This window comes from Somniosus microcephalus, chromosome 20 (assembly GCF_052327205.1).
Source record: "Somniosus microcephalus isolate GS21.2 chromosome 20, FLI_Smic_1.0, whole genome shotgun sequence".
Taxonomy (NCBI): Eukaryota; Metazoa; Chordata; class Chondrichthyes; order Squaliformes; family Somniosidae; genus Somniosus; species Somniosus microcephalus.
In genome coordinates, this window is record NC_141006.1 from 62,189,099 (window position 1) to 62,204,644 (window position 15,546).

The window sequence follows — 15,546 nt, forward strand, 5'->3', positions numbered from 1 at the left end:
GAAGCTAGATAAGCATAGGAGGGAGAAGGGAATAGAGGGTTATGCTGATAGTTATATGAGGAAGAACAGGAGGAGGCTCGAGTGGATCATAAACGCCAGCATAGACTGGTTGGGCCGAATGGCCTGTTTCTGTGCTGTATTTTCTATGTAATCCATGCAAAAGGTGGTAGAAGTGTGGAACTCTCTCCCACAAAAAGCAGTCAATGGTAGCTCAATTAATAATTTTAAATCCGTGATTGATAGATTTTTGCTAGCCAAGGGAATAAAAGCCAAGCCAGGTGGATGAAGTTAAGATACTGATCAGCAATGATCTCATTGAGTGGCCAAACAGGCTTGAGGGGCTGAATGGCCCAGTCCTGCTCCTATGTTTTGTTCTTATGTTTTCTTCCTCAAGCCCAGAGGTTTCAAAATCAGTCGTAGCACCACTACAATCAGCCCTGGCTGAGGTCAGCTTACTAGGCATAGACTGGGAATTGAACCTAGTTCCTTCTCGTCTCTGAGCTTTCAGGGGAGCCAGTAAATATTTTTTTTGTTTAACTTTTATATAGAACTTTCCCACATGTTCAATTCCTGGTAGTCAGTAGCAAGCATCTAATGGGAAAACCACATGTCTGCGAATGCTTATATGAGGGGACACATGATGTTACTGAAATACTGGCAGCTACTGAAAGTTGTCTGAAACTGCTTTCTTTGAAAATAAAAGTTACCACAAATTGAGAAGTGAAAAAGTATTAATGGGCACCCGGCAAGGTAATAATTCCTGAGTAAGTTAGTCGTCTCTTCTGACAACATCCAATGTAATGGCGGCTGCTGTGTTATATGGGAGGAGTGACGGCGGGAGGAGGGAGGAGTGATGGTGGGGGAGTGACGGCGGGAGGAGGGGCGGCGGGAGGAGTGACGGCGGGAGGAGTGACGGCGGGAGGAGCGAGGGCGGGAGGAGTGACAGCGAGAGGAGTGACGGCGGGAGGAGCGAGGGCGGGAGGAGTGACGGCGGGAGGAGCGAGGGCGGGAGGAGTGACGGCGGGAGGAGGGGCGGCGGGAGGAGATAGTTCTGTGATAGTAGATTGGCGGTTAGGATCAGATCAGCCATGATCTTATTGAATGGCGGAGCAGGCTCGAGGGGCCGATTGGCCTACTCCTGCTCCTATTTCTTATGTTCTTATGTTCTCTGGCAAGAACTTTCCGGGGGGTCAGCGGGCGGGATTGGTGGCAGGTCGGGAGTGAAATTTGATATATTTGACAGTGGGTCAGGAACCCACTGTCAACTCGCTCCCACGCGCCTTTCCCAGTGTCGGGTCTGCCAGCACTGAGCAGACCCGACATGCAGCGGCGGGCAACCGAATTCAGGTAATTAATGGTTTCTTTAGTGCCACTTAACAATGATTTTCAGCTCACCTTTTGCATTTGACAGCTCGCCCACGGGGTCCACGCTGGTCATGGACCACTACTGTCAAGCTGAGGTGGGAGTTCAGTGGCCATTGAATCAGCTGTTAAGTTGACAGCTTCAAATGTAAAGGAAAAGCTCCCACCTTACAGAGATATCTTCCCTCAGCCACAAGCTGTTCCTCACTGCACTCACAGATTCACCATGCTGCAGGTCTTTACATAAGTCTCCATCCAGTCTGACCTCATTACCTCTCTCAGCATTGACAGATCACTTCTGTCATTTCTACTTCACCTGCCATCTATTCCATCAGCATGGGTGCCCTTTATACTCTCTCACCTTGGTCCTCAGAATCCCACCAAGATCAGCCCCAACACCAGCAGCACTAGGCTAACCAGCACCACCAACAACAACACTAACCTTCTCTGCAATCAACTGATGCTGCACAGGACACAGGGCATCAGCACCCGAGCATATTGCTGCCCAGGAGGCCAGGGATGGCCTAACTATGGCCAGATTTACTTCACTTGATGCTGTACACCCTGGCTGCCACATGATGTGCCAGGTTGGCACCACCCCACACCAACACCATAAAGCATCCCTACAATGACCAAGCCATTCCTTTCACACTCATCACCATTGCGGGGGGTATTGCTATGTCTCACCATTCACTACAACTCACTAAGCCACTTCCGAAGGTGCACACAATTCTGTCCAAGAACACAAAGTGTTGAAAATAAAGGTTCCAATGTTTGACACCACATTACCAGAAACTTTACATGAACATTGCATAAAACACCCTTGTGTGTTGTTAGTTGGTATGACTGCACTAGGATGAGGGTGAGTGTGAGGGGTGGCTAGTGAGATGGGGATGTGATAATATAGATAGAGAGGGATGGGTGGAGGTGCAAGGTAAGTTGATAAGGATGTGCAGGAGTAGTGTAGGGAAGGCACAGTGATGGGGATGTGATGGGAGGCACAGCAGGATGAGGTTGAGTGTGGCTTTGTATTAACTTTTCGTGATCTAATGAGATCATTGAAACGTTTGCGGCACACCGCCCAGGTCCTCCGAACCACATCCCTGCTTGCGCCCTTCTCTGCAATGTGCAACCAGGCTGTGTTGATCTCCTGGGGAGGTCTCTTTTGCCCATGGGAAGGGAAGTGGACCCCCCTGCGAGCTGTGACTCCGTCCATAAGCACATGGAAGGAGTCATGGGAGAGCCTGGGTGCAGCCCTGTGCCTTTGTGCAGTCATTGTTAGTGTTTGCAGCACCTCAATGCTGTAGATCACTGACAGGTCACTCCTCGGCCTTCTAAGAGCCCCAGCTTGTTCAATGTTTACTAATAGGTATAACCTCGCAGTTCTGGTATCATTCTTGTAAATCTTTTTTGCATCCTTTCCAGTGCCTCTATATCCTTTTTATAATATGGTGACCAGAATTGTACACAGTACTCCAAGTGTGGTCTAACCAAGGTTCGATATAAGTTTAGCATAACTTCCCTACTTTTCAATTCTGTCCCTCTAGGGATAAACCCCAGTTTGATTTTTTTAATGGCCTTATGGCGCTACTTTTAGTGATTTGTACTCCCAGATCCCTTTGCTCCTCTAACCCCTTTAGATTCTTATTTTCCAAGTAATATGAGACCTCCTTATTTATCTTACCAAAATGTAATACCTCACACTTAAATGTAGAAATTAATTTGCCAATTATATGCCCATTCTGCAAGCTTATTAATGTCTTCTTGTAATATGTTGCAGTCCTCCTCAGTATTGACTGTCTCCTCCAAGTTGGTGTCGTCTGCAAATTTAGCAGTTGTGTTTTAGATTGCAAAGTCTAAACAGTGGTGCCAGCACTGATCCTTGTGGGACCCCACTTCTCACCTTCTGCCACTCTGAATAGCTACCCTTTACCCCTACTCTCTGCCTTCTGTCTTGCAGCCAGCTAGCTGTCCACTGTGCTACTTGTCCACTGACTCGCATGCTCTGACCTTATTCATTAGTCTATTATGTAGTACCTTATCAAAGGCCTCTTGAAAAACTAAATAAATTACATCTACTGCATTACCCTCGTCTTCTCTGTGTTATCTTTTCAAAGAATTCATTGAGGCTGGTCAAGCAAGACTTTCCCTTTTTAAATCCATGCTGACTATTAATTGATATATTTTTGGTTTCTAGATGTTTTTCTATTTTTTCCTTTACTAGGGATTTCATTATCTTTCCTACCACCAATGTTAAGCTGACTTGTCTATAGTTCCCTGGACATGTTCTACCTCTGTTCTTAAATATAGGCATAACTTTAGCTAGCCTAAGATCCTCAATCAAATCAGCCTTCCATATTCCAGGGAATACAAGCCTAGTTTATGTAATATCTCCTCATAATCGAACCCTTAGAGCCCTGCTAACATTCTGGTGAATCTGTAATTTCTAAGGAGCGGTGCCCAGAACCAGGGCTTTGTATAGCTGTAGCAAAACGTCCTCCCCTTTATATTCTAGGAACTTGCTGTTCTTCAATGCAACGATCTCGAATTAGCGTCACAGTTCAACAGTTAGCCCGATATTAACGTATATACAAACCCCATAATAGCCTTACTTGTCACAGGAGGCTGTTATCCTTTGGGCTGGATGTCACAGTAACCACCAATCACTTGAGTCCCAGGTCATTCCCCTGGAACCTCACAATGTGCGCTGAGTGAGAACTGCAACAAAGGAAATCGGTTTTACTTTTTAAAAAATAAATGGTTCTTACATAACAAGTCCAGCAGTGAGGCAGCATTATGATACAGCTGGCTGGAACACTGATGCAACAATGTTGGATTTGCACCCACAATTTCCCACATAGAATCGGACAATTTCAAGCAGAGAGCCCATTTGACCCTTTATGCCAATTAACTCTGATCCCAGTTTTATGCCCTTTACCCCGTAACCTTGTATATTTTATCTTTTCAAATACTGACCCGATTTTTATCACATCCATATTTTATCGGGCCGATGGCCATCCCGCTCACTGAGCAGGAACAGGGTGACGGGATGCTAGAAGTCGCAGTGCCTGCACTCACCGCCTTGCTCCCACCGAGGTCCAGGCGGGGGAGGGGGGGGAGTGGGGGGTAGCGGGACCCCTGAACACAGTGGTACGCGCCAATTTGCAAGCTGGTTACTTAATGGCACCGGCACAGTGTTGGGAAGAGGTTGTCCATCCAAAAAAGGGACAATGTGGGAGTTGGACAGAATGTAAGAGAAAGTAAAGAAAACATGGGTATGGCTAGACCAAAATAAGACCAAGGTCCATCTTGTTCGCCTTCTGCCATCCTGGTAGCTGCATGATACAACGATAATGGAGTTGTTGACTCCGTAAACATCTTCCCAAATTTATTGCAAATCTTCGAGTATTCTATGCCTCCATTATGTGACACAAATTTCTGATATATTTCCGAATCGGTGTACAATAGGCACATGCCACTTCTGGGACTTTGGTGGGGGAAAAGGGTGCATTACAATCACGGTACAAACCGGGGAGCGGGATTGAACACAAAATAGCTTCAGTTCAATCAGACCTATTATTCAATTCCCAAACACAAGACACCATATTTAAGCGCCCCTATGATTTTTGTCCCGGGTTTCTGGAAGCAGGGTCCAGGAGACTAATCTTTAATTCCAGGAGACTCCAGGACTACCCTGGAGGGTTGGCAACCCTGCTCCCACTTTAAGGTACCAAAGGATTTGTGGGGGGGAAAAAAATTTGAGTTGGTGGGAGGCCCTATTTTTGAAGTTCTTCTTCTTCCCAAATAATATCCTTCTCCACCCACCCCCACAGGTGTCAACCGTGGCTCAGTGGGTAGCACTCTCGCCTCTGAATCAGAAGGTCGTGGATTCCAGGGTCTTGAGCACAAAATCTAGGCCAAAATTCCCAGTGCAGTGCTGAGGGAGTGCTGCACTGTCAGAGGTGCCGTCTTTCAGATGAGAAGTTAAACCGAGGCCCCGTCTGCCCTCTCAGGTGGATGTAAAAGATCCCACAGCACTATTTCAAAGAAGAGCAGGGGAGTTATCCCCGTTGTCCTGGCCAATATTTATCCCTCAATCAGCATCACTGAACACATATTGGGGTAAAAATTGGGTGGGGGTGCTACCTTCACCGGGGCACTACTTTTAGCGGCCCCAAAAAATTAGCACCCCCGCGCCCGAAATTCCCCCAAGAGGGAGGCGAGGCACTACTGGAAGCGCCTCATGTCCCTCTTGAGCACTGTGAGCCAATATCATGGCGCTACGGCACGTCGCGCCGCGGTACTGCAGGCCTTCCTCCCCTTATTAAAGGGGAGGGGCCTGGCGCAGCGCCTCCCGGCGCCCAGCTGGGCCACCGGGGATCAGGAGTGCCGGCAAACGAACCCGGCGCTCAAAAGGAGTGCCGGGCTCATAGAGAGCAGCCAGCACCCTGCGTGGCGGGGGGGGGGGGCTTCACAGGGTCAGGGACAGCAACGGAGGCAGGTGCTGGCAGGCGGCCAGCAACAAAAATGGCCACCCACCACCTCCCCTTTAACTAGCGCCACCCCGGCTGCAGGTAGGCCCCCCTGACCCTGGCGGACATAGCGTCCAGCGGTAAGTCGGGGGGAGCCACCCAATATTACAGCTGGGGCGCCGCCGCTAACCTCCCGCTGAATTTCGCGGGAGGCGTTAGCGGCGCCATGCCCAGGCGCTAGTTGATTTGCGCCCAGGCGCAAATCAACCGAATTTAGCCCCCATTTATCTGGTCATTATCGCATTGCTGTTTGTGGGACTTTGCTGTGCGTAAATTGGCTGCCGCATTTTCTATACTACAACAGTGACTACACTTCAAAAGTACTTCATTCAATGTAAAGCGCTTTGGGACGTTTCGAGGGGTCAATGGTGCTATATAAATGCAAGTCTTTCTTTCTTTTACCCACCCCTTCAGCCTCCAAGTAGCTCCTGACCAAGACAACGAGTAGAAAACTCACATATGGAATTTTGATCAGGGATTACCTTGCTTTAAATGCTTTGAACACCCGAAGGGAATGGCATTTACCAGTAGTTGCATTATTTTTAATGCAGAAATTTAGCATGTGTTCAAGTTATGGAGAAGGCCTGGCCTAAAACAGCAATCTAACTGTTCGCATCACTAAATATTAGCTTGCGCAACGCACTTGTGTACTTTGGCATCATTCCCTGCTTCCTGTGCTTTGATTCCTCAATTCTGCTCCAACCTTTTTCCCTGCGCCTATCGACGGTTAAATTGAAATGACAGCACAAGTGCAGTGAACCCTCTCTACAATGCAGTCTGCGGAGCCACACATATAGCAAGTCCCACTGTCACACGGTGTGTGATGTAGAGTTTATACAGTAGACAGAACTGTAATAATTACTGGGTGGCATAACAAGTAAAACTGAAAATACACAGCATTGGAAAAGAGTAAAGAGAGCATTTCTGACAAAAGATTCTCTACTCAAACTGTTAGCCTGTTTTTGCATTTCACAAATGTTGATGCTCCTGCTGGCTATCTTCGGTGTTTGTCTTGTTATAAGGTACCGCTGCATATTGGGACTGTTGCAGGGTGCATTTGCACTACGACTTCAGCACCAGCCCAACTGTTTCATCCATTGTACTATACCATGGCTCACTTGGTAGCGCGCTCATCTCCGAGTCAGAAGGTCAAGGATTCAAGACCCACCACGGAAACCTGAGCACAAAATCTAGGCTGACACTCCCAGTGCAGTGCTGAGGGAGTGCTGCACTGTCGGAGGTGCCGTCTTTCGAATGAGACGTTAAACCGAGGCCCCCAACTGCCCTCTCGGGTGGACGTAAAAGATCCCATGGCACTATTTCAAAGAAAAGCAGGAGAGTTCTCCACGGTGCCCTGGCCAACATTTATCCCTCAAGCAACATCAATAAAATACAGATGATCTGGTCCTTATCACATTGCTGTTTGTGGGATCTTGCTGTGCACAAATTGGCTGCCGCGTTTCCTACATTGCAACAGTGACTGCACTTCAAAAGTACTTCATTGGCCATAAAGAGCTGTGGGATGTCCTGAGGTCATTAAAGGCGCTATAGGAATGCAATTCTTTCTTTCTATAGTCCTCTGAACTTTCTTGCTCCTTCTAAGCTCCAAATGCCACATCCTCCGTAACCTTCCTTCTCCCTGCGACCTCACTGAATTGAAATTAAGACCCGAAGCACAAACTCCAACTCATTCTTTCCTAGGACCTCAAAACTATCCAACTCCTCAGGCCGCCTGTCCTCTGACAATCCACAGCCTTTCACACCCCAAGCCTTACATCACTTTTTGACTTATTTCACCTTCTTTCCTACTCATTCCAATCTGGCCGGTGACCTGCACGCTCTTAGCCCTTCGCCTACGTGTTTCAATTAAAAGAACGACAAGTGGGTCAAGTTTGTTCTTGCACTATTATAATTAATAGGTGATAATTAATTTTAAAAACTCTCATTTTACTCCAGTTTCATCACTGCTAATGAGATGAAGTAACTTGCATAGAACCAACAGCTTCCCCTGAAAACCATCACGCTAAAACTTACTGCAGTAAACACTTTCGTATCCGGCACCTACAGGACCGGGATGATGAAAAATTCCAGATAACAGAGAGGTAGGCCATTTCTAACACAAAAAAAATTAAAACCACTGACAAACTTGGCCACCGTGAGAAACTCAGACTCGGAAAAATGAAAAATGGATGGATTCGGCAAGATTACCGGTTATCTATTTTGCCGGTTATTAAAGAATTCTGGATGATTAAGTGCCATTTAAACAAGAGTTTACTGTACATAGGCCTAGAAATTGAGTTTTGGCTTAGCCAGGGCTTTAGCGCCGGAAGTTAGTGCCGGCGCTAAGTCCCCCTGCGCGCGCCAAAAATTCAGCAGGGCCGCGCCCAAACGGCTGCCGGCGCTACTGAAGGGTCTTTGCGGCGGTAAATCGGCGCTAACTGCCGTTTCGCGCCGCAATTCCGGCGCTGCGGCACCCGATGCGGTGCGGCAGGCTCGGGAAATGCAGGCCTCCTCCTTCCCTTAAGGAGGAGCTGCCTGCACCCGGCCGCGGCCCGCGAAAATCTTTTTTAAAATGAGCCCGGCACCTCGGACAAGTGCCGGGCTTGCTTCTGTTCCGGGGGGGGGGGGGGAAGTCCGGGGAGGGAGCTGCGGCCAGGCGGCCGGCGGGAAAGCGGCCGGCCGCCGCGGGGCGGACTTACTAGCGTGTTATTTCTGTCACTTTTTACTAATAGAAGTTTTTTGCAATGAAACCACTGTCTTCCTTTGAGTAGCTGAAATTGTGTTTTTGGGAGTTGGAGCAGGAGGGATTCTCAAGAATGTGTCAATATTTACATGAGGGACCCTAGAAGCGTGTTAAAAATTGGGAGGATCCCAGGAAATGTGTCAATATTTACAGGGAACCCAGGGAGAAAAGTTTGAAAAACACTCCTTTACAGAGCAGGAAATGGGAGATGATTAAACGCACAGTAGAAGGGGTATGATTTGAGAAGGTCTTTGGAAGAGAGGTGGCATGTCAAAGAGATACAGCAAGAGTTCCAGAGTGGGAGGGTGGAGTGGGTGAATGTACTGCCGCTAATGGTGGTGCGGAGAGAAGGGGGCAGGAGCACGAATAGTGGGCCAGTGTCGGAGAAACGAGCGGTGCTGGAGCGTGGGACTGAAGGGGAATCTCAGGGGCTGAGCCGAGCTAGGCCATGAAGGAACTTGAAGACAGGTACAAGTATTTTGCTATTGATATGCTAGGAGGCACGTAGCCAGTGGAGGTGAATAAGGGTCAGGGCTTGAATCTTTTGGATAAATTAAAGTCCCTGGGTAGATGCTGACATAGCAAGTAGCTGAGGAGGCCAAAGTGATTACTAGAGTTTACTTGAGGTTGGGTTTAGATAGATTTCTTTCAGAAAATAATGTTTTGGGATACTGTATATGTGTATATGAGAGAGACACCCTTCAAGGACACCCTCAAAGTCTCCTTAAAAAGTGCAACATCCCCACCGACACCTGGGAATCTCTGGCCCAAGACCGCACAAAGTGGAGGAGAGGCATCCGGGAAGGCGCCGAACACCTCGTGTCTCTTCGCTGGGAGCAAGCAGAAGCCAAGCGCAAGGAGCGCACGTCAACCCAAGCACCTCACCCACCCGCCCCTTCAACCACCGTCTGCCCCACCTGTGACAGAGACTGTAGGTCCCGCATTGGACTCATCAGTCACCTGAGAACTCATTTTTAGTGTGGAAGCAAGTTATCCTCAGTTCCAAGGGACTGCCTAAGAAGAAGAAGATGTATATGAGTAATTTCAGACATGGCATGTGGTAGGTGTAGCATGCATGTGAGGAACAGGTAAACTTTGCACCTATGGTTCCCAAAGCTCTCCACCACTGGGGGTTTTCCTCGCCTCATGTCTGGGTCTGTTGTAGACCAATTGATGGAGATTGGTTGCCATGATTAGTCAACAACTCCATTATCGTTGTATCCTGCGACTACCAGGATGGTAGAAGGTGAACTCGATGGACCTTGGTCTTTTTACATCCAGCAATTCCTATGTTCCTAACAGAGGCAGACATCAATCCCATCTCCTGGCACATAGTTTGTGTAGCAGGAGCAATAATGGGGAACAGAGCGTGGGGAAGAGGGAAGTCAGCATGTCCTTTTAGGGAAGTGAGGATACAACTCCAGATCGTAACAAGGCCCTTGATCACGTCAGTCCCAAAGTCTCCGAAGGTCCCTGACCATTGTAACAGGGCTAAGATGGTCCTGTAAGCATAGATCACCCAAGAGTATTGAAATGGAATTTTAATCATATATTGCAGGGGAAGTGGAATCTGTAACAAATAGCATAGATGCATTTAAGGGGACGCTATATAAGCACAAGAGGGAGAAACGAATAAAAGGATATGCCGATAGGGTTAGATGAATCGGGATGGGAGGAGGCTCGTGTGGAGCATAAACACTGGCATGAGACAGTTGGGCCGAATGGCCTGTCTCTGGGCTGTAGACTCAATGGCCCCGATTTTCGGCTTGTGTGGGAAATGGTCGGATTTCCCCGAATGTGGGGTTTCTGACACACATAAAAAAGTGTCAGCCAGCCCCACGCAATTTTCCCTCAATTGGCCAATTAATTCCCAGCATGTGGGAAGCCTTGCTAATTGTCTAAATCGAGTCAGAAATCCCCACAGTATGATGTCATCATTCGTGGTGCTTTCAAGGTCCATGGCAAGCACTGCATCCTCTGAAGGCTTCCAAATGAACCATACAGGATGGCATAAGGAGCCTGCAGCAGCTGTGGCCAGTGCCATACCCCGAGCTGCCTTCAAATTCGACGAGGCTTCACAGCAGGCATTATTGGATGGGGTTAGAGCCCACAGGGAGGTCCTCTTCCCTAGGTCAGGGAGGAAGAGGCCTCCCACTGAGACCAATGCTGCATGGATGCAGGTGTCAGCAGATGCCAACTCACTGGGAGTCACCAGAGGAACCTTGGCATTACATCTCTAACTCCTTCCTTTACTCCCCCACAGTACCATCCAGAGCCCCCGTCCTCACTGTGGAGGAGGAAGAGGCTGTGCAGCCAGACTCCTCAGAGGAAGCTCCAACCTCTGAGGGTGCAGCGTCAGCAGAAGTAAGCCCACCCAGCACCAGCGCAGACACTCACACCTCGGGGGGACCTTTGGGACATAGAGTAGTGTTGTCACCTGGTGTTTCACAGCTGACAAGTGAGCCTCAGCAGATTCTGGAGAAAGGGACAGCAGTGGAGAGTCCTTGTCGGAGGGCGCAGGGCTCTGCCAGCTCAGCTCAGCTGCGCTGCATGTCGACCCCCTGCCTCTGGGTCCATCCGCAAGAGAAGAGGTGATGGATCTCCATGCACAGATGCAGGAGTCTCTGGCAGGTTTTGTCTCCAGGGTCGCTGCGAGTGTGGAGCGAATGGAGGAGTCCATAGCGACCATGAGCAGAGCCTTTGTGGAGTCATTGGTGCATGAACGTAGCACCATGGAAAGGTTGGCAACCTCCATGGAGGAGATAACTCGCCAGCATACGGAAAACATGGTGAGTGCTCATAAGAGAATGACATCTCTTGAGGAGCGTTGGCCATCTGTTGAACAGAGAAACCAGATCTTCATGGAAGTCCTTCTGAGTAGGACTGCCAGTGCAGAAACGGGTCCCACTGGCCCCCTAAAGCGCAGCAAGGTGCTCTCAAGCCACTTCCAAGCGCTGGCCCCTTCTGGCTTGTGCAGCTTCAGGTGAGTGAGCAGCAGCCTGGTGCTCCTGGTAATCATCCTGCTGTTCCTGGTTCTGCTGCTGCCACCTCTGCTGTTGGAGATCCTCTAATGCCAGGAAGGGAAGGTGCCAAAGGCCTCCCATGCTTCTAGCAGATGCCTCGGTTGAGGAGGTCCTGAGTTAGGGTGGTGAGAGGGGCTTCCCAGGAGCTCACACTGAAGAAGTGTGTGAGGCTCCAACTTTCTGCAGCTGCTCCTAAGGCTTCAAATAGTTCCCCCAAGCCTTGATCAACAAGGTCCTGCAGCCTGCAAATGCTGCCTCTTTAAATATCTTCAGCCCTCAGCGACCTGCTGCTGCAAGCAAGCAAGCCAGCTGTTTTCACGCCAGCTCTCATCGGCGGGGTTCTCCGCAGGCGGGTTTCAGGTGGGGAAAGCCCCAAAGTCGCAACGGCACGGGAAAATCGTCCTTAACAAGGTGATCATTGGTGATTAGTGCTCCGACGAGCAGTCCCGCCAGCGGCGGCCGGGACTGAAGCGGAGCGCGTGAAAACGGCAGTCCGAAAGTCGGACGGGGTGGGGAATCAGGCGGGGGGGTCCCGACCCGCCTTTTCCACGATTTTCGGACCACGGCCGCATGAAAAGCCGCCCGACAGCTGCCCGAAAATCGGGGCCAATGTAACTGAGAACTCATTATAATGATCCCTTTCTGCAACAAAGAAAACTGGACTATTGTAGACGAACTTTCTAAATAACATTTGTCGTAAAATCCACAAATAAAGAGGCTGGAACAAATTCTCCAGAGCTGCCGTCAATGACAAGACTTACATTAAAACCCTTCAGCCTGACAGAAGAGCTGGCACCTTTAAGCAGCAAAGTGCTGGGGTGATTGATGAGGGTTTAATAATGCAGCTTTTTGTAAGGGCAATAAAAGAGATGCTGTCTCTTTAAATTATTTCTTTGCTTCGTCTTCTGCCCTGTTTCTTGATAAGTTGCTTTTTTGCGGAGAGTATTCTCTCGCTCCCTTTCACCTTTCTCCCCCTCTCTTTCGCCCTCTCTCTCTTCTTCTCTTTCATCTTCCCTCTCTCTCTCTCCTTCTAAAAGAGAGAATGGAAAAACTTGTGATGACATGGAGTAACCTGATCTCTGTCTGTCTCACACTCTCTGTCTGTCTGTCTGTCCCACACTCTGTCTGTCTGTTTCTCACTGTCTGTCCGTCTGTCTCGCACTTTCTGTCTGTCTGTCTCACACTCTGTCTGTCTGTCTCTCTCTGTCTGTTTTGCACTTTCTGTCTGTCTGTCTATCTCGCTCTGCCTGTCTGTCCATCTCTCTCTGTCTATCTGTCTGCCTCTCTCTGTCTGTCTCTCACTCTCTATCTGCCTGTCTGTCTGTCTCTCACTTTCTGTCTGTCTGTCTATCTCTCTCTGCCTGTCCGTTGGTCTGTCTCTCTCTGTCTCTACCTCTCTGTCTGTCTGTCTCTCACTCTCTGCCTGTCTGGCTGTCTGGCTATCTCTCTCTCTCTGCCTGTTTGTCTCTCACTCTGTCTGTCTGCCTATCTCTCTCTGTCTGTCTATCTGTCACTTTCTGTCTCTCTCTCTGTGTCTATCTATCTGTCTATCTCTCTGAGTCTGTCTGGCACTATCTGTCTGTATGTCTGTCTATTTCTCTGTCTGTATGTCTTTCTCTCTCTCACCACTCAGGTCCATTGAAAAGGGAGACTGGAGAAATTGGGGGGAAAAATTGAGTCATGCCCCCTTTGGGGTGCTAACTTCGCCTGGGGCGCTACTTCTAGCGTCCCGAAAAAATGAGTGCCCCCGCGGCCAAAATTCACCAGTAGCGCCCCAAGAGGGAAGCAGGGTGTTACTGGAAGGACCCCGCCTCCCTCTTGGGGCGCTGCGAGTGAATATCATGGCGCTACTTGCTGCAGCGCCACGCTCTGCGGCACATCGCGCCGCAGTACTGCAGGCCTTCCTCCCCTTCTTAAAGGGGAGGGGCCTTGCGCAGCGCGACCTGGGGCCCAGCTGGGCCACCAGGGATTGGAGTGACGGCAAAAGAGCCCGGAACTCAAGAGAAGTATCGGGCTCACGGAGCACAGCTGGCACTCCGGGGGGGGGGGGGCTGCAGAGGAGGCTGGGGAGGCACGGGGGCAGGTGCTGGCAAGTGGCCAGCAACAAAAATGGCCGCCCGGCACCTTCCCTTTAATTTGAGCCACCCCGGCCGCAGGTAGGCCGCCCTGACCCCGTCGGACATAGCGTCCGGTGGTAAGTCAGGGGGCGCTACCGATGATCGTGGCCGGGGCGCTGCACACGGTGATGATGTCATCGCCGGCAGCGCAGCGCCGCAGGGCGCTAATGATTAATGCTGCCGCTAACCTCCCGCTGAATTTGGCAGGAGGCGTTGGTGGCGCTAGTTGTTTTGCACCCATTAGCACCCTCTTAGGGCGTTTACGGGAGGCGCAAAGCAAACAAATTTTTAGGCCTTGGTCTTTACACCCTTGACTGAGTGGTTATCTTATACAAGATCATAAATGGTATGGAAAAAGTAAATCACAAAGCTCTTCACACAAGGGGAGTAATTTTAGCTTTTATCACCGGGTGAAAGACCGGTGATAGCGGATCGACCACTTTTCTTTTCTACTGACCACCCCTCCGCTGAGGTGTAAAATGGGCTGCAGAAAATCTATCACCGGTTTATTGCACCGTGATTAAAATTAAATTACCCCCAAGGAGTGATTGACAGGTGGAACAGACACCTGGATAGGGAATGGAGGCAAAAACCCTGGAATCATTTACAAAACAGTTAGGAGATGTGTTGGTTTGTGGGAGCTTGCTGTGTGTAAATTTCCTACATGACAACAGTGACTACACTTCAAAAGTACTTCATTGGCTGTAAAGCGCTTTGAGACATCTTGAGGTTGCGAAAGGCGCTATAGAAATGCAAGTCTTTCTTTATAAGTAAAGGTAGTCAGCATATTTGAACTCTGAACCCTCGCCTGCTGTTCTCCCCGCACCACCCACTTCCTTTCTTTGAGTCGGTCCTATCAAAGGGACTCCCCAGCCTGTCCATCTCCAGTCTAATGGCTCTCCCTTTTAGGTGTTGACTGGCCTGGTGCACATTTACAGTATTTCCTGTTGCTTTTCATTTGAGTGGAGAAAACTGAATGGTTTTGTCTTTTTGTAAGTCCATCACTTTGAAGAAAGATAACAACAACTTGCATTTATACAGCGCCTTCAACATAGTCAATCTCAAAGCTTCTACAGACCCGTGTGAATTTTAGCCGTAATCAGTTCAGCTGCAGAGGTCCATTCCAATCTCAGTTCTCACAATCACCTTTGTCTTGACTAGCTGTAGTCCGTGTGTGCCACAGGGTATCAAATTACCAGCCTGCCACATCCTCTGCACTCTTTCTTGATTTGGAAAGTGACCGCCAATTAAAAATATCGTTCTGTATAGATACAGTGAGCCTTGTAGAAGGCACTAAGCTCATGTCAATACATTCACGGGTTTTTTTCTTTCCTGTTCATCGCTCTCTTCTTTGAACAAAAAGCACGGTGAATAACCCTGCACTATTTACACTGGCAACATCAATCTGAAAGAGCTACGTGCTCGCAAGTGCGGATTTACAGCCCTAGGTACTGTACACGGCACAGATTTACTATTGGTCGCAATACAAAATCTAAACTGCAGCTCCTTACACTTCATTACTGCTTCACAGATCAGAACAGGGATTACCAAACTATCGGCCTTCAGCCATCTCTGGCTCCAACGAGGCCTGCTAAATCCAGCCCTCGCAGCCCAGGCAACTTATCTCTATTCATGCTTGTATTTCTTACTCATTAAGTTTTTGTCGTTTGAATTTTGTGCGCCTGGAGGTTTGGAAAGGGCTGCTCTTGGCGCAGTTGCCTGGTTAGTGGATGAATCCAATCAGAACACCGAGATATATTGGTATCGGC

General features: G+C 49.1%; 1 protein-coding gene across 1 annotated transcript in view; it reads right to left on the bottom strand.

Annotated features, from left to right (window-relative positions):
- The window catches only part of LOC147103336 (transcription factor HIVEP3-like), a 492,205-nt gene that overhangs the window by 381,057 nt on the left and 95,602 nt on the right, over window positions 1-15,546 (bottom strand). Inside the window, exon 2 of the mRNA XM_085962816.1 lies at window positions 3,975-4,080. The gene's annotated coding sequence lies outside the window, so the exon portion shown is untranslated. The remainder of the gene's footprint in view (window positions 1-3,974; window positions 4,081-15,546) is intronic.